General features: G+C 48.3%; 1 protein-coding gene across 1 annotated transcript in view; it reads left to right on the plus strand.

Moving 5' to 3' along the window:
• Positions 1-14,169, plus strand: part of JUP (junction plakoglobin) — a 187,164-nt gene extending 172,995 nt beyond the window's left edge. Inside the window, exon 15 of the mRNA XM_078645450.1 lies at positions 12,543-14,169. The gene's annotated coding sequence lies outside the window, so the exon portion shown is untranslated. The remainder of the gene's footprint in view (positions 1-12,542) is intronic.
• Positions 14,170-24,979: the final 10,810 nt, after the last annotated feature.

Below are 24,979 nucleotides of genomic sequence, written 5' to 3' on the forward strand. Positions count from 1 at the left end.
TGTCACTTTCAGTATCCGCTACATCGCTAGACCTGCTTTGGCTTGCCGTCTACGGCGTTGCCGTGGTATTTCTGCCTTCTTGTCTGGTGTTTCGGGCCTGGTCCTCTGTCTTGTGTCCAGGGGGGCTAGGATTCTCCTAGTATTTTCCTGTGTTCTGGTTGACGGTTTAGGTCTGTCCTACGTATTTGTCATTTTTCTCTTCTGGCTGGTCCCACTTCTTTCGTGGGTCGGTTTGTGTCTTTGGAACGGTCCTCCTCTGGGGGTTGTTCTGGAGTTCCCTGGCCTCTGCCTTCGTCTTGAACTTGGCTTGTTCTGGGCGCACAGCTTCATGGTATTGTCAGCTGCCGGCTGTGCATGCCTGCTCATTATGGTCCGCACCCGTGGGTCTTGGCGTGTAGTTCAAGTTCAGGAATTTGTATAGCGCACTACTCACCCAGAGGGTCTCAAGGCACTTGAGGGAGGGTAGGTGAATTACTTATCGAATAGCCAGGTTTTTAGTTGCTTTCTGAAGGAGAGGTGGTTCTGTGTGAGTCGGAGGTGAGTGGGGAGAGAATTCCAGGTTTTGGCCGCTAGGTAGGAGAAGGATCTTCCTCCCATGGTGGATCTGTTGATGCGCGGAATTACGGCTAGGGCTTGATTGGAAGATCGTAGTTGGCGGGTGGGTGTGTAGAAGGACAGTCGTGTGTTGAGGCATTCGGGTCCTAGGTTGTAAAGGGCCTTGTGGGTGAGGAGACGGAACGTTATTCTCTTGTTGACTGGGAGCCAGTGGAGATCCTTCAGGTGATCGGTAATGTGAGCGTGACGGGGGATGTCCAGAATGAGTCTGGCTGAGGCGTTTTGGATGCGTTGGAGTTTTTTCTGAAGTTTGGCTGTGGTTCCAGCGTAAAGGGTATTTCCATAATCCAGTCGGCTGGTGACCAGTGCGTGGGTGACTGTCTTTCTTGTTTCGGTGGGGATCCAGCGGAAGATTTTTTTTGAGCGTGCGTAGGATGTTGAAGCATGAAGATGAGACGGCGTTGACTTGTCTGGTCATCGAGAGGGAGGAGTCTAGGATGAAGCCCAGGTTACGTGCGTGATCTGTAGGTATTATGTGCCACTTCGTCGACGACAACTGTCTCCACGGCGATGGCAACAGTCATTAACCTAGTCAACGATAAAGATCAAAAAGACATCGTCGACGTCTAAGCAACCGCTGACGCTGCGATCGCCGACGACTGGGTCGTCGACTAGCTTGACGACTAAGACCACCCCGTCGACATCCAAGCCATCGTCGACGAAAGCTCCGTCGGCGAAAACCATACCGTCGACAAGATCTCCATCTGTGATGACGACAGTGACGACGGCGCCGTCGAAGATACCTCCATCAACTAAGACACCTGTCGACGTTTCACCGTCGACGACGACTGATTCAAATCAGAAAAGCACATATGTGCATCTAAAAATTACAAAGAAGACGTTGACGCCGGCCCTAACCTCTCAAGTAGGGTCCAACCACTGCCTCCAGTATGTCTTCTGGAAGAAGATTCGGATGAGGGTAGTATGTTTCAAACGGCGACAAGCCCCTCTGAACTTAATGTAAACTATCAAGAAAGTTCCGATGAGGAAGACCAGGATCAGGAGGAAGAATATCAACCACCTCCTCCACCAATGGTTTGTCTTCCAGCCTCCTTGGTTTCGGATTTACAATATCTCATTACAGACTACAGAGGTTTCCAACATCTCCTAAACCTCAACCCCCGGTGGTGTCTCCACCACCAAGACCACGGCCTCCACCTTAAATTTACAGCCGGAGCCTGTCATTTCGCCGCATCCTCCATCTACTGATGATGACGAGGAGGAAGGTCAGCATGAAGAGGGGGAACTTCAAGACACCCAGTCTAACCATGATGAATGGGACGTCTACGTCATTCGCCGTCCTGCTTCTCCAGTGCCTACACAGGCTGACTCACCACCTGAAGACATCGGGGGGGGGGGGGGTTCCATAACGTTGTGAGAGCAGCTCAATGTTTTTAAATACCCATGACTTCCCACCAACAGGATTGCTTCTTGTATGATTTTAAGGAGCCTTTCAAGAAGTCAGTAAGATCTATACCCATAATAGAATACTTCTGGGGTCAGGGTGTGAAGATTAGGCAAAATCCTTCCTCTGTGCCTCCAGTGTTTTCTCTCCTGGATAAAAAATACAAGGCGCCCGATATTGCTCCAGCTTGCTTAATAGGACATCCCAAGCCGGACTCTGTTATAATGCAGGCGGCTCAAAGAAAGTCCAAAAATCCCTTTGCCCCGTTAACAGCTCCGCCGGATAAGGAAGGCCGAAGGTTGGATAACATCGGAAAGCATTTTTCTTCAATGTCTGCGTTGACAGTAAGAGCGTCCAATGCTTAAGCACTATTGGGGCGATACAATAGGCAGTTATGGGGGGACATAGCTCCATATCTGGCAGCCTTGCCTGAAGAGTCAAAAGAGGAGGCAAAGAAGATATTGCTTGAAGATGAACCCTCCGCATCGGAAATAATAGATTGTGCGATGGATATCTCGTCTACTGGATTTCGTCAGCTGGCTGGCAAGATCTTGGATATGCCCGATCATGGCCAGTTTCTTTTTGGGCCACAAATTGATGAGGCTCTCCAAAGTATAAAGAAAGATACGGACACAGCCAGAGCTTTGGGAACCCTCCAATTTAAAAATCCTTCCTTTCGTGGATCAAGAGGGAGAGGGCTGTCCTCTTTTAGAGGCGATTACCAATATCGGTCGTCCTACTCTTCTGGTCAACATCGACCACAGTATCAACAGCAGCAGCAGCAATCATCTAATGGTAAATCATCCTTTCGTCGAAAAGGTCAACAAAAAGGCACTGCTCGGCGACCATGACCCTTCACTTCAGCCAGTCTCCCGTTCATCTCTGCACTCAAAAATTGGAGGAAGAATTTCTCATTTTCTAACCAATTGGAAGCAAATTACAACGAACCGTTGGGTTCTACAATTAGTTCAATTCGGTCATTCACTTGAATTTGTTCACATCCCTCCCCAAACCCCTCCCCGACCTATGCTCCCCAAAAATCTACATATACTTCTCCGGGAGATTTCTCTTATGCTCCAGAAGGGAGCGTTAGAAAGAGTTCCTCTTTCTCAACGGGGGAAAGGATTTTACTCCGTTTTTTTCCTGATTCAGAAAAAGGAGAAGAAATGGAGACCAATTTTAGACCTGAGATCCCTCAACAACAACTTGAAAAAGCAGTTGTTTCATATGGTGACAATCCAGGAGGTTCTACAACTTCTAGATGCGGCAGATTACATGGTGTCTTTAGATCTTCAGGATGCTTATTTTTATATCCTTATTTACCGGAATCACAAAGTTCTTAAGGTTTGCAGTAGCGGGCAGACACTTTAAATTCCACGTCCTACCTTTCGGGCTTAAGTCTGCACCACGCATCTTTACGAAATGCCTTTCTCCAGTGGCTGCATATCTCTGGCAACAACACCATCAAGTTTTTCCATATCTGGATGACTGGCTAATCAAGGCACCATCCTTAGGAAAAAAAAAAAAATAATGATTTTACAACAAGGGGTGGTGATGGACAGAGTCTCTGAATTAAGCAGAGTACTCTCACCCAGTCAAGAGATCAGGGCTAGATCCAACACCGTTTTTTAGCTCATTGCACCATCCCAGTTTCAGAACCTGGCTGTATGCAAATTAGTCTGTCCCTGGCCCAGTGCATCATGGGAACAGGGCAGACCAGACTACAAAAGCCAATTCTTACACTGGGAAGGAAACAAGCTTCCGGGGACCGGTTTCTGCCATTTCAGGCGTCTTCGGCCCGGCTTGCTTGAATCCTGATGGTGCAATGAGCAAGGGACTCACATCTGAGTATACCCTTCCACGCTTAAGGTGGACAAAATAATTTACAACAAGGGGTGGTGATGGACAGAGTCTCTGAATTAAGCAGAGTACTCTCACCCAGTCAAGAGATCAGGGCTGGATCCAACACCGTTTTTTAGCTCATTGCACCATCCCAGTTTCAGAACCTGGCTGTATGCAAATTAGTCTGTCCCTGGCCCAGTGCATCATGGGAACAGGGCAGACCAGACTACAAAAGCCAATTCTTACACTGGGAAGGAAACAAGCTTCCGGGGACCGGTTTCTGCCATTTCAGGCGTCTTCGGCCCGGCTTGCTTGAATCCTGATGGTGCAATGAGCAAGGGACTCACATCTGAGTATACCCTTCCACGCTTAAGGTGGACAAAATAATTTACAACAAGGGGTGGTGATGGACAGAGTCTCTGAATTAAGCAGAGTACTCTCACCCAGTCAAGAGATCAGGGCTAGATCCAACACCGTTTTTTAGCTCATTAGAAGACACGTCCAGGTCTTCCAACGCATGTCTACAGCTTTTCAATCGTTTGGGACTCACACTCAATCGGGACAAATCAGTCCTTCTGCCTTCTCAGCGTATACATTTCCTAGGCGCTACCCTCGACACAAAACAGAAGAAAGCTTTTCCATCGCACGAAAGAAAGGATAAGCTTCTGTCACTGGATATTCTCATAACTTCCAAGAGGTCCTTGACAGTTCGCCTCTTCAAGTCTCTACTCTGGATGATGTCATCATGTATCTTACTGGTTCCACACTGCCGTCTCCGCATGCGCCCTCTCCAAGAAGCGCTCTCAGCGCAATGGGTCCAATGCACACGTTCATTCGACGATATCATACGAATGACCCCTCAGATGATCAAGGCTCTGCAATGGTGGATTTGTCTTTAGAACCGTTCTCAAGGCTTGCCTTTCTTGCTTCCAGCTTCGCCGCATATCATCACAACAGATGCCTCACTGGGAGGTTGGGGAGCTTTCCTCCAAGAACTGCAGATAAGTGGGAAGTGGTCCCCCTTCGAGAAAGAGCTTCATATAAATCTCTAACTAAGAGCGGTCTTCCTCGCCCTTCAAGCTTTTCTTCCAAGAATCAGGACTTCTCTTGTGCTTGTGCGTACGGACAATACCACGACTATGCACTATCTCAACAAACAGGGAGGGACTCTCTCACTAACATTCTCTCGCGAATCGCAAAAATTCTGGAACTGGTTGATCCTGCACAATATCTCCCTTCGGGCAGAGTATGTCCCAGGAGCAGACCACGTTCTGGCCGATTCACTAAGCAGGCAACACACAACGTGTCATGAGTGGGAATTGGACCAGGGGATCCGCAACCAAAAATTCTCATGATGGGGCACTCCTCTCATAGATCTATTCGCTACAGGACAGAACGCCAAATGCCAACACTTTGCAAGCTGGCATCTCCAGAAGTGATCTCTAGGGAATGCATTTTCGATCGCATGGTGCAACCTCTTTGCACACGCTTTTACACCATTTCCAATGATTTCCAGAGTCCTCAGGAAATTGAAAGCGGAGCCTTGCACACATTCTAATAGCCCCAGCTTGGCCACTCCAACATTGGTTCACAGAGCTTAACCTTCTCTCTCTGGAACCGCCAATACGGTTGAAGCAGTTTCCTTCTCTCCTCACAATGAACCACCAGCAAGTCCAGCATCCGTATCCGGCATCTCTCAGGTTATCTGCTTGGCTCCTGAGTTCAAAGAATTTCAGAATTTAAATATTCCGCCGGATTGTAGGGTAGCTCTGACTCGACAGTACTAACAAGACCTACTCTTTAAAATGGAAGAGGTTTTGCATTTGGTGTAAAACTCAGAAAATACATCCTTTTTCTTCTTCTCCAGTACAAATATTACCTTACCTTCTCCATTTGGCGAATGTTATGTTATGTTAAAATGCATTTTTATAGCGCACGGCTACTCCGACAGAGTGTCCCGGCCCTTTCCACAAACAACTCGGTGTGTAATAACATAATTAGCGAATTCAGGTCTGGCTCATGCTCCCATCAGAGTTCACTTGGCGGCAATATTCCGTTACAGAAGATCTTCTGCTGGCCCTTCTCTCTAATCTGACAGATTTATCAAACAGTTTCTTAGAGGCATCTTGACGACTTTTCCTCCTGTGAAGACTTTACCTCCTACTTGGCAGCTCAACACAGTCCTTAAGATCAGTGCTGTGTATCGGCTCAAAGGGATGTTTCATGAGCTGATTAAGTATCTTTCTTGGAAAACGGCACTCCTTCTCGCCCTTACTTCTACAAGACGAGCAAGTGAGCTCCAGGCTTTCTCAATTAAAGAGCCTTTTCTGCAATTCAAACAAGACTGAGTGCTATTACGGACAAACCCAAAATGTGTACCAAAGGTCCCGTCTAACTTCCATCTCAACGAGCCTGTAGTCTTGCGCTCCTTCTTTCCAAATCCTCACACTGTGGCAGAGAAGACATTACATTCTCTGGATCTTAAACGCTGCCTAAAGTTTTATATTGAGAAGAAAAAAACCTTCCGCAAATCCAACCAGCTCTTTGCGGCCTACAGTAGACCTAGAAAAGACCTTCCACTCACTAAACCAAGTATTTCTCGCTGGATCTCTGCAGCTATTTCATTTTGTCACGAACAGGCGGGGCAACCCCAGTAATCTAAAGTACGGGCCCATTCCACTAGAGCGATGTCTACATCCATGGCGCTCTTCGCAGGTTTGCCTATCATAGACATTTGCAGAGCGGCAACGTGGAAGACGCCGCATACATTCACCAAGCATTACTGCTTGGATACAGAACTCATGAAGGATGCTGCAGTGGGACAAGCAGTACTTCTTCATATATTTCGATGGAGGTGAGCCTGCTTTTCATCCCACCATCCTTTCTCATATACACACATTTCTCTATTGTAATTCTTGATGGTATCTTTGCTTACATTTTGATATTTTCTATTTGTCACTTTGATATGTGATTATCCGGTGAATTTGTATATACTGTACCATCCGAAATGTGATTATCATTGCTTGCTCCTCTGATTCAGGCATGTGAATCTATGAAAGATACCCTAATACTGGATAAGAAATGCGTTACTTACCTGTAACTGCAGTTATTCAGTATTGGTTTCTTTCATAGATTCAGATGCAACCCTCCCGCCTCCCCTGGAAGGACTCCTCTAACTCTCTCAGTAGTAGGCCTACTTAGCACAATGCTTACGAAAATCTGAGGGACAGGAGGGTTTGAGGGAGGTGATAGCTGATTGGCTCTTCTCTAGAGTTTGGTCCTTTTTCCAAAAGGACATGGATATTTTACTATTGTGGGGCCTTTGGCCTATTACTCTATATTTCTAATGGGACATTACTTTATTTATGTACTGGGGACTCCCATCCCGACGACTGGGAATGATTCAGGCATGTGAATCTTTGAAAGATACCAATACTGGATAACTGCAGTTACAGGTAAGCAACGCATTTCTTCCCAGGCATCAGACTGGATCCAGAAACTTGTGTGTGAGCAGTACCTCTGTCGGGTGGCTCTATCCATCGTTGTTTGACGTAAGCTGTGACGCTGCAGTCTCCTATATTGGCGCCATCTTGTGTACTGCGTCAGTTGTTTTCTTTCTGCACCATTTAGCACTGATCCAGAGAAATTTTTCGTTTTTTTCCCCCTTTGTTTGTCAAGGAATGACCGATATGGGTAGGTTTCAAGCTATGTGAAGCAGTTCAGCATGCCATGTCAGTAACCGACACCCAACTTGTTTGCTTGTGATATCTCAGCGCGACCATGACTCTGTCGTGCTTGGACTGCCGGGCCATGGCGGCGAAGGCCTTGCGGGAGTCCTCCATGGAACTCCTTGCTGCCCGGCAGGCTACACTGTCAAGAGGCTCCTTGGAGGTCCCGATCGAGGAAGAGAAAGTCACAGGACTGCTTCAGGTCCCTCTTCTCCACAATCAAGCTCCTCAGGATACTCTGGGAAGAGGCATAAGAAAAAAGTCCAAGTGCACTTTGACTTCACCTTGTCTGTCGTCCGTTGAGGAGACTGGTGGGGAGCATTGATGCACTAGAAACGTTTCCGCCGAATCGTTGCCGGGTCCAACTCAGCGCGGCCCCCCATTTCCGGGAGCCAGACCGACGCCCGCTCAGATTAGAGTTTTATGAGGCCATGCACCAGGTATTTGACTGGGCCTACCCCTTCAGTGCACCTCTGTGCCCAGCAGGGTCGGAGGAGGCCCCCACGCTGACTGCCCCAGCCTCTGCGCAGGTGGATCCTCTTGAATCCATTCCTCGTCTGCACCGGTCGTGCCAATGCGACCTGTGCCAGCCCTGAAGTCCATGCTCCCGGCGTCAGCGCCATTCTGAACCCCACAACTTTGAGTCGGATCGACATTGGTTGACGTAGAATACAGAACCCAGAGGTTCTCTGTCACTGCTTGTTCAATTTTCAAGAGGTTCCAGGCATGGTAGAAGAATGGGAGGGGGCTCTGGACCCTTGAGGTACCAGTTAGACTCTCCTTGTGAAGAATTGGAATGGTATGAGAAGTTTAAAGTGGACTGGACACATCTCCTGATACTGGTATGCTGTCTCCGCCTTATGTGGCTATGGAGGAGGGAGATTCTTATGCCATGGTGGTGAGAAGGGCAGTGAAGGTCCTTGACCTTGATTTACTCTCTGGTCAGGTCAAGAATAATCTCTTGACCGAAGTGCTTCAACCTGGGACTTCCTCATCCAAACCCCTTTTGCCCTTTAATGAAGCACTGAGTAATGTCCTTCTAGGCACATGATCCAAGGCTAGCACAGGGGGCTCCTGTGAACGGGACAATGGCATGCCACCATTGCCCAGCTCTGGGTGATCCAAATTTTCTCAGCTGACACCCCACTCCTGAGAGGTTGGTAGTTCAGGCTTCCACATCACATGGCGCTTTCCCATCACATGGCGCTTTCCCTTCTCTCCCAGACAGGGGATCCAAGAGGCTAGATGCACTTGGGAAGAAGAGGTTTTCTTCCATCAGACTTACAGTCGGTGAACGCTGCATGCTTATTGGGCCGTTTCTTGCACACCCTTTGGGAAACGGTGGCACAGGTGCTGACATAGAGCATGGCCACAGCCTCCACCGGACCTAACAGGTTGTGAAAGATGGGGGAGATGCATCAAGGTTAACCATCAGGTGTACCTTAGCTACGACTGGCTCACTGGGTAGAACGGTTTCGTCGATTGCGGCCCCATGTCTGGCTGGGTACATGTAGATTCTCCTGTTGATTTCCAGGCCAACCTTATGGACATGCCCATTGATGGGATTAGTCTATTCGAGGAGAAGGCAGACTCTGCATTGGAGCGTTTTAATAAATCTCGTGCAACGGCCAGATCCATGGGCCTCTCAGTAACACCTCACGCCCTATCTACTTTTTGTGGTAATGGGAGGGGTTTGCATCCCTGTCAGCCATACCCAGCCACTGCCCTGTACAGACTCCCCAAGCTGTGCGAGGACGCGGTACATATTGACCTCATGGGAATGGTCGCTAGAAGTCTTCTGCCACCCACCCCTGGCAGCTCCATCCTCAAAGCATTCCTAGGTTTGTTCTGCAAGACCATGCCAGTTCAGTTGGAGGGAGAATTCAACCTCTCCTCTGCTGGCGGTCCCTAACATTGGACAAGTGTCTTGCAGTTCATTCGGGATGGCTATTCTTTTTCATTTCTGTCTTTTCCTCCCCCTTTAGCGCCAACTCAAGAACAGCTGGTGAAGGATCATCTATTACTCCGAGGAAGTTGCAGCCCTCCTGTTTATCGAGCTGTATAGAATGTTCCTATTTCAGAAGTAGGCAATTGTTACTCCTGCTACTTTCTGATAACAAAAAGAACAAACGTATACGTCCTATTATGGACCGCTGGACTATCAATCTCTTCCTCAAAGGAGAAATTCAGGATGCTCACGTTGGCTCAGGTCTTGCCTGCCCTAGACCAAGGTGACTCTCTGGTAGAGTTGGACTTGCAAACTGCGTATTTTCACATCCCCATTCTGCCGGCCCACAGGCGTTACCTGCCGTTCCAGGAGGGCCATGAGCACTTTTAGTTCACCGTTACCTTTTGGCCTTACCACCGCCCCTCTCATATTCGTCAAGGTGATGGCGGTGGTTGCAGCTAATCTGTGCAGGTTAGGGGTATCTGTCTTTCCGCTATCTCAACGGCTGTTGAAGGTGTCCTTGTCCCAGGCTGTTGTCTCCCACCTCCAGACTGCGGCGGACCTCCTACTTTACTGGGGAACTCTATAAACATGCCAACGTCACACCTTACTCCTTCTTAGATGCTCCCTTTTCGGAGCTGTTCTGGACACAGTGCAATTTCAGACTTGTCCTCCGGAACAGCAAGTCCTGGGTATTCGGGTTATGATGCATATGTTTCAGCCTCTAGCCTGGATTTCAGTGAGTGACTGAGGCTACTGGAACTCGTGGCCTCCTGCATCCTCTCAGAAAAAATGACAGATGGCGTATGCAGGCTCTGCACTGTAACTGAAGTTACAGCGGGCGCAGCATCAGGGGAACTTCTCAGACATGATTCAGATCTCAGAGGTTACTTCAAAGGACTGGCAGTGGTGGTTAATGAACCACGATTGGGTCAGAGTCGGGCCCCAACAGATGCATCACTCCTTTGATGGGGCGGCCATCTGGGAGAGGTGGAGCTCTGGCAAAACTGGTCTTTAGCAGAGTTGGGGTTCCACATCAACTTGTTGGCGCTTCAGGCGATCCGTCTTGCATTGAAAGCATTTCTTCCCTCTGTCAAGGGAAGTTGTTGCAAGTGTTCATGGACCACACTCTCGCAGTGTGGTACTGCAACAAGCAGGGCTGGGTGGGTTCCTGGACCCTTGGGATCCATGGGCCTCTCAGTAACACCTCACACCCTACCTACTTTTTGTGGTAATGGGAGGAGTTTGCAGCCCTGTCAGCCATACCCAGCCACTGCTCTGTACAGACTCCCCAAGCTGTGCAAGGACAAGAACACAGTACATTCTGACTTCATGGGAATGGTAGCTAGAAGTCTTCTGCCACCCACCCCTGACAGCTCCATCCTCCAAGCATTCCTATGTTCGTTCTGCAAGACCGTGCCAGTCCAGTTGAAAGGAGAATTCAACCTCTCCTCTGCTGGCGGTCCCTAAAATTGGACAAGTGTCTTGCAGTTCATTCTGGATGGCTATTCTTTTTCCTTTCTGTCTTTTCCTCCCCCTTTAGCGCCAACTCAAGAACAGCTGGTGGAGGATCATCTATTACTCAGAGAGGAAGTTGCAGCCCTCCTGATACATTTGTTTTCCCCCTACGCCCTTTATCCCCGCAGTGGGATCTCAATCTGGTTCTCACATCTCATGTGTGCTCCCTTTGAGCCATCGCACAATTGTCCCACTCCAGCTGCTTCCCATCAAGACAGCCTTTCTAATGGCGATTACATCAGCCCGGAGGGCGAGCAACCTGCAGGCTTTGTCATTCAAGCCTCCCTACCATATGACATTCCTGGATAAGGTGGTGCTTCGCCTACTTAAAGCGGTGAACCCATTCCATCTGTGTCAGTCCGTCACACTGCCCATTTTTTTTGCTCCTCCGCTTCCCTCTAAGGAAGAGCAGCGTCTAGACCCAAAATGAGCGCTGTCATTCTATCTTGACTGCACAAAAGAGTTCCGTGTGGAAGACTTACTCTTTGTGGGTTACTTGGGACCTAAAATAAGGTCAGGTAGTGCAGAAACTAACAATTTCATGCTGGGTTATTATCTGCATTAAAATCTGCTACGCCCTAGCTAGGAAGCATCCTTGTGAGGGCTTACGAGCCCATTCCCCTAGGGGGAAGGCTACGACATTGGCTCATGGAGTGCCAGTCCTGTACATCTGCAAGGCTGCAGCAATAGCTTCACTGCACAAGTTTGTGAAACACTACTGCCACGACAGTCTGGTCTGTATGGACGGCATTTCGCCCATCAGGTCCTGCAGGACTTTTTAGCCTAGTAAATCAGTCTGCAGCCCACTGCCAGGGAGTATGACTTGGGTATCTATTGAAAGGTAAGGAATCTGCAGCTAGATGTCGCAACCAGATAAAGCGTTACTGAAGGTAACCTGTTCATTTGATGGACAATAATCTAGCTGCAGATTCCTTACACAGCCACCTATGCCTCTGAGCTCTGCAGACTCATTTATAGGGCTAGGGTTGTTTCCCTTTACAGGGCCCTAGTTTTGATACACAGTAGTCTGATCACGTCATCACTCAGTGCGTCTGGCATGGAAAAAGTGAAAAAGAACGGTCTCCGGGCTCCTCGGTGGCGCCTATATAGGTGATCACAACTGACACAGCGATATCACGTGGAGCCGGAAGGAGCCACCTGACAGCATGCAGGCGTACTGCTCGAGCAAAAGTTGCTGGATCCAGTCTGACACCTGTGAAATGCAAAGGTAAGGAATCTGTAGCCAGATATTGTCTCTACCAGATTATGCGTTAACGAGGGTAAGTGACTCATTCATTTTCTTGTTCTTTGGATGCGCATGTAAAGTTACTACATTACCAGCTCTTCTTCTTTAAGGTAATCTTAAGGTTGCACAATTTCAACTGATATATGGTAATTTTTCTCAAAATATCGAAAAGCATACATAAAATGTTTCTACTAGGAATGTCAATCGGTTCTACATTTTGACTCCTTTCTCTTATTTCAGAAATCTAATCCAGAAAAGGATGACCAAGGCTGATGAGGCTGGGTGATCGAAGTGCCTAAGCAACAATTTCCATTCCCAAGAACAAGCTTTTATTGGTTTCTTAAATTGTTTTTTATTCATACACTGGTTCTGAAGAGGAGTTTAGCCGCCAGGACTACATTTAGCAACGTTGTCCTATTCCAAAATTAAGTGAGAAAAAAATCAACCTGCAGACTGGTAAAGCTTGTGTTGGTCTGGTAGAAGCCTTTTCTAAATATATAAATATATATATAAATATATTTCTTTTTTTTTTATATTTTAATATGGTGCAAATGGCTTTTGCTGTCTATTTTTTAAGTTTGTGCTTTAATCCATAACTTAATTTGTATGTACTTTTAGCGTTTTAAAGCAAATAGTGGCAAATCACCGGTTAGCTCTCCAATGATGGCTACGACTGACTAGACTTTGTGGACGCTTCAGATTGGTTTTACCACTTCACTGGAGTTACATCCCTTATCAGTTTTCAACCTGCTTAGTGTCCCCTTCCTAAACCACTTCTTTGCAATCATTAATGAACCCTGACTGCACTACACATGCTCCTTTGCTAACCTTTTCCCCGGCCTACCATCCTGGCCCACCATGCTTCTGAGTTCTCACTGTGTATATATCGCTATGCCTACAAAATTTGGAACGTTTATCCAATGCGATGCACATTCAACGCCTAAAATGCCTTTTTTCCAAGGGATATAAGGAAGAGATGCTTAGGTGGGATTCAGTAGAGTAGCTGGGACTTATGAAAGACTCTCAGAGAACCCTTATTTTCTTGGTTCTGAATTTTATGGCAAACAAATTCCATTTCACCTCCGCTTCTTATGATCTCGGAGAGCCTGTGCTGGTGAACTGCTAATCCTACATTTGGCCTCTGGCTGAAATTAAATTGTTGAAGTTTGAATATTGCCTGAAATGGCGAGGAATTCGCTCAAAGTCCCTTGAGTGCCAGTGCATTGTGATACTGGGTCTTTGTTAACCTGGATGGTATCTTCACTTAAAGGCTCCATAATTTTTCTACAAGATGGAAACCCACTAGAAAAGCACATTTTATTACCCTCTGTTTTTCTGCAACCTTACCCAGCAGTTGTTGAGCTGAAGCCTCAAGGGTGGAGAGCAGTGTGTGTGAGCCAGAGGTGACTGTAGCAGTCACCGAGTACAGGAACGTGGTCAATATCGCAGCTTCTTTTCTGGTAGAGATGCTGGACTTTACTTCTCAACACTGCAGTGTTGCACCAGAATTATGTGTACATTTTTACATATGATGAAACCATGGAAAATGAAATGTGTGTGAATAAAAGTGAAAACAATTTTTATAATATGGCTTTAACTAGAAACACTTGAACTAAATGGAAAAGCAACTCTACCAGCTTTTCACAATTAACACGTTTCTTCTGGTGAGTGGTGTCTTTTTATTTTTGCATTTTTATCTTTTAAATGATTTTTTTAAATGAGGATCTTGAACTGTGGGCTAATGCCTTCAGTTGGAAGGGGAGAGACAAGGGTTTGCATTGTGTCTTTGACAAGCAAGAATTTTTATTTTCCTGTACGTTTTGTATAGACCAAAGCAAATGACAATAAAAAAAAAATGGAACAAGTACTCAAGGTGTGTGTGTTCTTATAAATTATTTTGTTATTAATAGATGAAGTTTCACGAGACAAATGGAGTGAGGACCATTGACCATTGGACTAATAATACGCATATTGGGGTGGGGCCAGCATGGTGGAAGTCGTGTAGCTAGATGGAACAGTGAAAACATACATTGGTGGTCTTGTCTGATTCATACTAGCCCAGAATAAATAAAGATTTGTTAAACATTTTTTTCTGTCCTGTGCTGGCTGTTCAACTGTATATTTACTACTTCATAAGATTATGGCACCGTGCTATCTGGACCCCTACGAATCCCCCTGAGATCACTTTAGGGGGGGCGGCTGTCCGCAAAACAAAGGGCTACAAGCCCAGACTAGGCCCATTGCTAAAGTACTCTTCTTGTAAACTATCTCCTCCCTTTCTTTTCTACTCTTTCTTTCTCTTTCAGCTGCCCTTAATCTCCTAGCAAGAAATTAGAAAGGGGTACAGCCAAACATGTATACCATCTACCTGTAACCATGACAACATCAGCCAAGCTTAGCTGGTACCCTGTAACGGTAAAGCGAATGTACCTGTTTGTAAAATTTTATAAAATACTTTGAAATAAAAAAAAATTATGGCAACGTGCAACTAAAAACCATATATACGCCTGAGTGATCAAACTGAGTACTCCTATTATTAATAAAGGGATAACATTTGAATTTTTTAATGACTTGCCCAAAACAGCCTCACTTTGCTAGCAATAGATTTCCATACAGTTTGTGGGCGGTTATCACGCAGGTCCTGTGCATACTAATTTTTAAAGTGCCGAAGTAAAATTGTCTATTGAGTCCTCCATAAAATAGTTGTAGTATTAAAGATCACTGTAGTCTGACATGTCGAACATAGTGTAATTGAGGTGATTTGCAAAAATAAGTTACCTAAATCACCCCGGGCCCCTCCCGCACAACCCAATACCTCTATATTTATGTACAGCCATCGGCTGCTCTCCAAACAAGTTTGGGCCATAAAAAAATCTCAAGGATCTCTTACGTGCTCGCAATGAAGTCCAACGTCACGTCCATCCAGAGAACAGCAAGCGGCAGGCCGTCTCACTACAAGGGGATGAGTTTTTATACCTTCTCTGACTAACTAATCTAAGAAAAATAATATACTTTTTGCGGAGACTAGGCTCCGATTGGCTGTCAAGTGACAAGCCGTCATGTCATCGCATTCTCCAGAACCTCAGTTCCGTCTCTTTCTTAGAGTCCATTGTCCTTTGCTTTCGAGTCATGAAGCTTCCTCCAGTTTGCAACAATTTAATAAAAAGTTCACAACTTCCTTAGCTTGTCGCACTCCTCTGCCGGTTGCTGGCCTTGCTGACTAAAAGAACAGTCAGCTCATCACGTTTATTTTACTCCATATAAATGGCTTGGCAGAGAATTTTTCCATGCTGAACTCTTGCTTTCTCCGAGCAGAACTTTTACCAACTGCAAATGCACTAGGCCCAAAACCACATTTCACGTTAACTAGTGTATAAACAAACACAAAAGAATAATTCATGCAAGAAATAAAGTTTGTTCTGTTACCCACCTTTGCTAATAAATTAACCCATTAGTCTATATTACCTAGCAGAAGCAAACAAATAAAGCAGAATTTATATCTACCATTCTCCATTTAGTCCAGCAGGGTTCTCCACATACCTGTATAAAATAAAAAGACACCACATAGACAAAAGCATATAAAAAATAGGCACATGCAATTAATTGAACAGCCGCAATTAATATTGACAAGACAATAGACAAACAAAACAAGGTTAGTTAATTATTTTAAAAACTTACTTGATGCAACATAGAGCACAAAATGTTAAACCCACATGTTTGTGAATGCAATTTTATTCTAGGTTGAATTAATTTTCTCATTACACACATTATTAATTTTATTACTGAATTATGGAAGTATAACTTCGCGAGCTGAAATCAATTTATTTCCAAATCTCGCTCCATCAGCAGCCTACTGGTAACTGAATGCTGTTTAAACCTATACTACCAAGGATGACCAGCCTCGCAAGAAAATAATTCAAGCATATTTATGAAGGTTGCTAATGCTGGTGTAGTATAGTTACAGGTATGTAACTGCTCCTTTCCTGCACCAATGTACAGGGCGCTTGAAGGTCTGCAATTATGGCTAGAATTGCAGAGATCTCGAAAGCAGTGTGTCCCAGGCAAGCAAAAATAAATAATGGATTGCCCTGAAGTGAATAGTTTGTCCACAGAGCAGGCACACTACATTGGGTGAGGAATTGGCTTAAACTCCCCTCTTGCCAGGTCATTGCTCCCGTAAGAGTGTCTATGCTGTACTGTCACTGGGAAAAAAGGTACAACTATGTGGTACGTATCAGTGAATCCAAGTGGTCTAGTCCAGTGATGTGAAATTGAGGCGCCCGGATGCAGTACAAGGAGAGGAGGTGTTTGAGAGCCTGATCTGTTAACTACTATGCAAATGTCAGTAGGTTTTGCTGTCAGGTTTTTGTAATTGTGCCTCTTGCTCCAGCACGGTTATCTGTCGTCGCATTCCTTATCTTTAAAAACACAAATTTATGAAGTGGTAACTCAATAGATGGCCGCCAGCAGCCCTGGCCTCTTCCTCCTCATGCAGATGAATCATTGTTGGTTTGAGGCTGTTGCGAGAACAGATGGCTTCTGTTTTGCAGATTGGATAGAAGCTCTCTTCATGAGCTTGTCACTGGGCTTCTAGATCACTGAACCTGTGAGGAGTTGGCTGGTACAGTGCAACTGCACCAGGTATTGATTCCGGGCACTTATGATTTTAGTTGCCATATACCGAAATTAATTTTGGCAAGCTTTTTTCAGTAAGGGACAAAGGTAGTATTCCTGTGTTGCTCATAAAAAAACTTTTTGATGGATACTTCTCACCAGATTCCTCATCTTCAGAAAATGTATGCGGCATACTAGATCTGGAAGTCTAAAAACACAGCTTCTGCATGCCGATAGGTGATGGGTCTGACCTCCTAGTGGCACTGCACTCACCCGCCAGTCATTGAGCAGAGCCACATATAGGTGAGGACGCCAGATGGAAAATCCAGGCCTGCGCTTCCAACTTGTAGGTCTTCCGACGATTCTAATATGCCACGGGCAAAATGTTACAATTGGGATGACGTAAATATACGCTTGACCATGATTAAAAAAAATAAAAAGTTTATAGTGGCATACAAATACACATCATATTTTTTTGAAACACCGGTAATATCACCTCTTTATGGCCACAAATTTGATTAGGTGTTAAAGACCTACATCTCAATTAATTATTTGAATTCCAACTATGCAAATGGCAATTCAATTGCATCTTTAACAGGAACGCTACAAATCGAGAACATGGCACCAAGCAATGTTATTTTCAGTCGTGCCAATTCGAGTACAGTGCGTTGCATAGATCATAAGTTAAGGGTTCATAAGTTGTGCAACCTGTTTTAACTGGCACTTGGCCTTTTTGTGTTCAAACCCTGAACAGCCAACTGTGGCTTGAGAAGCTCAATTGTGAAAAATATGGAATGCAATCTTTACTCAGAGCAGCAATTCCACCGAGGTTATATGATGTTACAACGCATTCCGTTGCAACGCATGCCTTTTCCACGCATGTGTTACAACGGAATGCCATTACCACGCATATGGTTTACCACGAAAATGCCTTTACTACGCATAGTTTAATAACGTTTTTCGTTTAACTATGCATGATATCGGCATTTTCATGTTAAACCGACTGCATGATTGATTATGTAGTTCAAATCTATATATGTATGTATGTATGTATATGTATATGTATGTATTTTTAATTAAGCCTAACCAAATAAATTATTATAATTAAAAAATATACTTACATTTACATTTTCTTTCGACGGTCTTCTCCTCCTTTTAACTCTGTCAGTGGTCCTTTCTCTATTTTTGATGCAGTATGTAGACGCACATACGTAATCACGTCTGTTAGGGAGGCTCTTTCCATGAAGGACAGAGGCTCAGAAGAGCGTGTTTTAGGTAAGTTTTTTTTTTTTTTTTTTTTAAACCCTCTCGTTTTTTTGGGGGGGGGGGGAGGCCCATAGAATGAATGGGGAGTTATTCCTTATTCGCGATTAGCAATTTGCTAATCGCAAATAAGATTGCGATTGTAGCACCCCTGAAATGTAATCTACATTGGTGTTGCGCACACACATGTCCAAAGGACATGTGTGTGTGTAACATGCAACTTAGAAAAATGCATTTAAATGCATTTTTCTAACTTTTCGCTATTTACCACGAGGTTTGACCTCGCGGTAAATAGCAGCCAAAAATTGCGATTTCGCAATTTTAAAATGGTTCATGAATTGCATTCAAGGAATCTCTAATTGAGATTCCTTAAATGCGATCGCAATTTGAGAAATCGCAATTATTTGCGATTTCTCAAATTGCGAGTTCATGACCCATTGATGAATTCCAAATGCCATTTTTGCGGGCGCTAACGGACGATTTTTGCGATTCCCACCGTTTGCGCTCGCAAAAATGCTTGATGAATCTAGCTGTAAGAATCCCAGGATGTTGAGCATCGTTGCTGAGAATCGAACCCCGTTCCCCAGCTTCGAGGTAGACTGCTCTAGTCATCAGGAGCCTTTTTAACCTGTTTAGCAACCACCTCAATTTTTTGTGGGTTCACGGATTGCGATGCTGCTGGGGGCCAAGCGTCAACACCTCCTCTGTTCCTCCTCCCCAGCCTCAAAACTAATTTAGTTAGACCAACATGAGCATCCAGTTGTGGGAAGGGGTTTAATTTTTTGACACATTGATGGGCTATTGCTTCCAACCATTGGGGCCTTCAGATTGTGATTGTGGAGAGTGGCAAGGCCTTTTGGTTTTTGCGAAGTCATAACAACATTCCTCTTGTCTGGACTGTTGGAGAATTGGTTTGCAAGTAGGAAACATAACGGATTACTACTGTTGCTACCATTTGTTCTCCAAAGATGGGAGCCTCTGACCAATTTTGGATTTCTAATCCTTAAGTCCTTTTCTTTGCCAGAGACTTTGTTGTTAGATCTCTACAAGCTTAGAAGTTCAAAGACTGAACTGTCACAAGTGCAGACGTATATTGTCATGAACTAGTTCTGCAGTTCCGCTCAAAGTACCTGTGTTTTGTGGTGGGTTACGTTACGGCAAAGTCTTTATGAATGTCATGTCAACTTTCAGATACATGTATTCTCATCCTGTTGAAGGTAGGCTCATCACAGCTGGTGCCAGATCACCCCCGTAGCATGTCTTTGCTCTTCGTCCTGTGCTTTTGGTCAACTACCTCAAGTCCCACTTTCTGTCCACTCAGTGTTTGCTCTTTTTTTCTTTTTTGATTTTGGACACTCCCAGTCCAGCCATTTGGTCCAGCACAGCGAGTGTAGGACATTCAAGGTATTATCCAGATTTTGGTGGGTGCTCATCTACCAGCTCTGGCAGTACTTTTCCAGCAGGTCCTGCCCTAGCCTCCTTTATTCTAATGGTCCAACATGCCCAGTGACTCGTCATTGTTTCATTATTACCACCATTTTTAATTGACCCTTCCCTGTGGAATCTTAACACAGGAATACATTTCTCCAGAGGTGTCCCAGAACCTGCTGTGGTGGCTAGTGCTTGATCATTTGACCAGCGGAAAAGTAATCTGTGCTCTGGTGGTCAAAACAGATGTGACCAATGCTTTTGCACTTGACTGGGGAGTTCATCTGGACACCATGAGATTCAGGGTCTCCAGTGCCTCCACTCTGCAAGAGACTATTCTGATTTGACTTAGCTAGCTCCAAGTATTTCTGCAATTAGTTAATGGAGGAATGGTTGGCCTTGAGATATGCCTTGCAATGAGATATGCCAGCAGCCTACGGTCGTATGGGCTCTTATCCCTTGTGTTTAGAAGTCCTGAGGTTGTGGTGCTAGGGTGCTGTGAATAAAGTATCTGAAAAAGACACGTTAGTGATAGATTCCTTACCTTAGAATATCCCCAGGCGTCAGATTGGATCCGGAAAATTTTGCGTAGCAATACACCTGCGCGCCGGCAGGCGTCGTCCGCGGCTCTGCGTCCGTCGTCTGCGCCGTTAGCGCCGGAATGACGTCGTCGGAGTACTTAGACGCCGCCCATGCGCGCTGATGTCAGTTCTTCTTTTTTCCACGCCAGCTAGTGCAGATCCGGAGAAGCTCTACCCCTTAGTCATTTTTTGACTAAACGTTTTGATCATTTCTCTACTCGAGTCTTCGACTCCTAACGGTGCCGGTAGGGATGCCCGGGTTAAAACCCTGTTCGAAGTGAGTCCGACTGATGTCGGTTACGGACCCCCATCGCCGGTGCCTGAAGTGTTTAGGCCTCGACGACGTACCTGCTCCGACTGCCGGGCCCCGACATCTAAAGCTAGGCGGGAGCGGTCCCGCAAGCGACTCGAGCTCCGGCAGTCGGCCCCGTGCCATTCCAGGTCCCGGTCCCACGGGAGATCGAGGGACCGGTCGCGGGGTCTGAGTCATCGCAGCTCCGGGAGTGGACACCTGTCGTCGGGATCCAAGTCCTCAGGTAAGAGGCATGAGCGGTCTGAGCGACGTCATCGTTCCTCTGACCCACCCCGACGCTCGCACGATGCGGCCGGGGGTTCGGGTGACACCACCCACGCGGCTCCGACGGAGTCGCAAGCGTCGCCGCCTGCCCCACACATTCGGGTCCCTGGGCACGGCGCGACGCCAGAGGAGGTCGAGCGGTACCTCATGGCCATGAGGTCCCTCATGGCCATGAGGTCCCTCCCTTCTCAGCCGGGTCCCGTGGCGCCTCCGGGCCCAACGGTCCCGGCTGGAGGCCCTAGCGGGTCGGGTGCTTCGGCCCCGACGCCGTCGGGTGCTTCGGCCCCGGCGACTTCGGTCCCGGCGCCGCAGGACCACACCAGATCATGGTCGTCGCCGGTCGACCTCACGACCTCGCTGGGGCCGGCCCCGCGGGTGTCACCCCCGGCGCCCACTGTGGACGCCGTCCCCAGTCTTCCCTTCAGTCCGCTGGCGCCGGAACGGCGCCGATGGGCGCCGCTTCCGACGGCTTTTGGAGATTTTTATTTCCATGAGGAGGCCCCGTCTGTTGACCCTGTTGTACAGGGGACAGGTGACGAGGGTGACTGGGAGGAGTCGGAGGACCCTTTGGCACAGGAGTGCCAGTCTCAAGAGGACTGGACATATGAGCTTGGGGAGGCCAGTGGTATTGACACTTCGCCAGACACTGGATTTGTCTCCCCTCCCACCGTGGCTACGGAGGAAGGGGCTGCTTACAGCGTAGTGTTGACGAGGGCGGCCAAGGCCTTAAACCTTGAGCTCCCCGTCGCGGCTGTGAGGACTAACCTCCTCACTGAGGTCCTTAGACCGCAGGCAAGCTCCAATGAGCCTCTGCTGCCGTTTAACGAGGCCTTGTGTGACGTTCTTGTGGGCACTTGGTCCAAGCCTGCCAAAGGTCCGCCTGTGGATAGGAACGTGGCCAGACGCTACCGCCCGGCCCCGGGCGACCCTTGCTTTTTGTCCACCCATCCCACCCCCGAGACCCTGGTCATCCAGGCCTCCACTTCCCAGACCGCATTCCTGACGGCTCCGCCCGATCGGGAATCCAAGAGATATGAACAATTCGGGAAGAAGGTGTTCTCGTCCCTGAGTTTGGGGCTGCGGTCAGTCAATACCGCTTGTCTCTTGGGCCGCTACACCCACACTCTGTGGGACACGGTCGCGGACGTGCTGCCACAATGTCCGGAGGAGGTCCGGGCAAAACTCGCCCAAGCCCTTGCGGAGGGTAGAGATGCAGCGCGATATTCCATCCGGTGTGGGCTGGATACCACGGACTCACTGGGCAGGGCGATGGCAACGACGGTGGCGGTTCGACGCCACGCCTGGTTGAGGTCCGCCAACTTTTCGGCTGATGTCCAGGCCACTCTTCTGAACATACCGTTGGATGGCCGTCGCCTCTTTGGCGACAAGGCAGACCATGCGCTTGAGCGTTTTAAAGACTCCAGGGCTACGGCCAAGTCCTTGGGTCTTGCGGCCCCACGCCAGCAAACGGCTGCTTTTCGCTCCTTTCGTGGCCACGGAAGGGGCGCCCCCACACGTGCTGCCAGCCACGCACCGCAGAATGTTCAACAACACGGTGGCGGCCGTGGAAACCGCCGCAACGGAGGTCGGGGACAACGGCGAGGCCAGTCCACACCTCCCTCCGCAGCACCTCCCTCAAAACCTTCCTAGTCCGTGTTTTCAGGCCCATGTGATGCCAGTGGGGGGCAGGGTTCGCCATCACCTCTTCCACTGGCGCACTGTCACGTCGGACAGGTGGGTGCTGCAAATCGTCCGAAGGGGCTACTCCCTCCCCTTCCAGGCGAACCCTCCAGCCATGCCACCGCAATTCCACCGCGTGTCGGGGGATCACTTGCGACTTCTGCAAGAGGAAGTCACGACCCTCTTGGCCAAGGGGGCCATCGAGCGCGTTCCTGGGCCAGAAGTAGGGTGTGGTTTCTACTCCCACTACTTTCTGGTACCCAAGAAGGGCAAAGGGGGCCTACGCCCAATCTTGGACCTACGGAACGTCAACAGCTTCCTCCGGAAGGAGAAGTTCAAGATGCTGACTTTGGCTCAGGTCTTAGCTGCCCTGGATCCCGGAGACCGGATGGTAGCGTTGGACCTGCAGGACGCCTATTTTCACATCCCCGTCCTGTTGGCCCACCGGCGTTACCTGCGGTTCACGGTAGGCCACGAGCACTTTCAGTTTACCGTGCTCCCCTTCGGCCTTACCAGCGCCCCACGGGTGTTCACGAAGGTGATGGCGGTGGTCGCAGCTCATCTGCGCAGGTTAGGGGGGTCAGTCTTCCCCTACCTCGACGACTGGTTGTTGAAGGCGGCTCGCCCCAGACAGTCGTCAGCCACCTCCAGACTACGGCCGACCTCCTGCACTTGCTGGGTTTCTCCATCAACGTGCCGAAGTCGCACCTGTGTCCCTCTCAGAAGCTCCTCTTCATCGGAGCGGTTCTAGACTTGGCGCAGTTTCGGGTTTATCCTCCCGAACAGCGGGTTCGGGATATTCAGGCTCTGATTCCGATCTTTCAGCCCTTATCCCGAGTTTTGGTCAGGTTGACGCTGCGGCTTCTGGGGCTGATGTCAGTCGATCCCCCGATTCGTCTGCCTCTTCGGGAGGACCTTCTGTCGCAGCAGCAGGGGACGGTTCTGCACCCGAACCTGTCCAGTCTCCACCTACAAGCTTGGATATTGAGCGGGGGCAGTTGAGGCCATTTGACTTGCCTCCTGAAGTCTGTAATGTCATTCTGGCAGCCAGGCGTCCCTCCACAAAGTCGGTATACGCCTGTAGGTGGAACAGATTTGTGGCATGGTGTACAGCAAAGGCTGTGGACCCACTCTCTGCACCCCTTTCTGAGGTTCTCCTCTTTCTTCTTTCTCTTGCCCAGCAGGGCTCTGCTCTGGGCACTATCAAGGGGTCCCTTTCTGCCCTTTCCGCCTTCTTAATGCTACCTGATCAGCCTTCTTTGTTCAAGTCCCCTATTGTAAATAGGTTTTTAAAGGGCATCACACACATGTTTCCTCCTGTTCCTTTCGTGATGCCCCAGTGGGACTTGAACCTTGTTCTTACTTACCTCATGTGTGCTCCCTTTGAGCCGCTCCATAACTGTCCTCTCCGTCTTCTTACTTTGAAGACTGCTTTCCTGGTTGCCATCACCTCTGCCAGGAGAGTGAGTGAGCACCAGGCTCTTTCTTCCACACCTCCTTTCCTCTCTGTTCATCCGGACAAGGTTGTGTTACGGACTAGACCTTCTTTCCTGCCCAAGGTTGTCACGGCCTTCCACATCCGGCAGTCCATTACTTTGCCCACCTTCTTTCCGCCTCTGCATCCCTCGAAAGAGGGAGAGGCTCCACCGTCTGGACCCAAAACGTGCGCTCTCTTACTATTTGGATCGCACACGCCAGTTCCGGGTGGATGACCAACTCTTTGTTGGATACGTGGGCATCTGAAAGAGACACGTTAGTATTAGATTCCTTACCTTAGAATATCCCCAGGCGTCAGACTGGATCCGGAAATTTTTGCGTAGCAGTACCCTTGCGCGTCGGTAGGCGTCGTCTGCGGCTCCACGTCCGTCGTGGGCGCCGTGATGACGTCGTCGGAGTACTTAGACGCCGCCTCCGCGTGCTGACGTCAGTTCTTCTTTTTTCCGCGCCAGCAAGCGCAGATCTGGAAAAAGCAGTAACCCTAGTCAATTTTGACTAACCTTTTTGATTACTATTTCGAGTCTCTTGACTCCGAAACGGTGCCGATAGGGATGCCCGGCTTCAAGCATTGTGACGATTGCGACCGGCTGATGTCGGTCACGGATCCTCACCGCGTGTGTTTGTCGTGTTTGGGCGTCGACCACGACGACAAGGCCTGCTCCGACTGCCGGGCCCTCTCTTCGAAAGCCAGGCGGGAGCGGTCCCGTAGGCGACTCGAACTCCGGCAGTCGGTCCCGTGCCGCGAGAGGTCCCGATCCCATGGGAGGTCGAGGGACAGGTCGCGGGCCCGGAGCCTCCACAGCTCCGAGAGTAGGCCGCACTCCTCCGGGTCGAAGTCGTCGTCAGGTAAGCGGCACAAGAAGTCCAAGCGGCGTCATCGCTCCTCGGACTCCCCCCGACGCGGCCGGGGGTTCGGGTGACACCGCCCACGCGGCTCCGTCGGAGTCGCGGGCGCCGCGTCCAGCCCCATACCCTACGGTCCCTGGGCTCAACGCGACGCCGGAGGAGGTCGAGCGCTTCCTCATGGCCATGAGGAA

The sequence above is a fragment of the Lissotriton helveticus genome, chromosome 5_1 (genome assembly GCF_964261635.1).
Source record: "Lissotriton helveticus chromosome 5_1, aLisHel1.1, whole genome shotgun sequence".
Classification (NCBI taxonomy): Eukaryota; Metazoa; Chordata; class Amphibia; order Caudata; family Salamandridae; genus Lissotriton; species Lissotriton helveticus.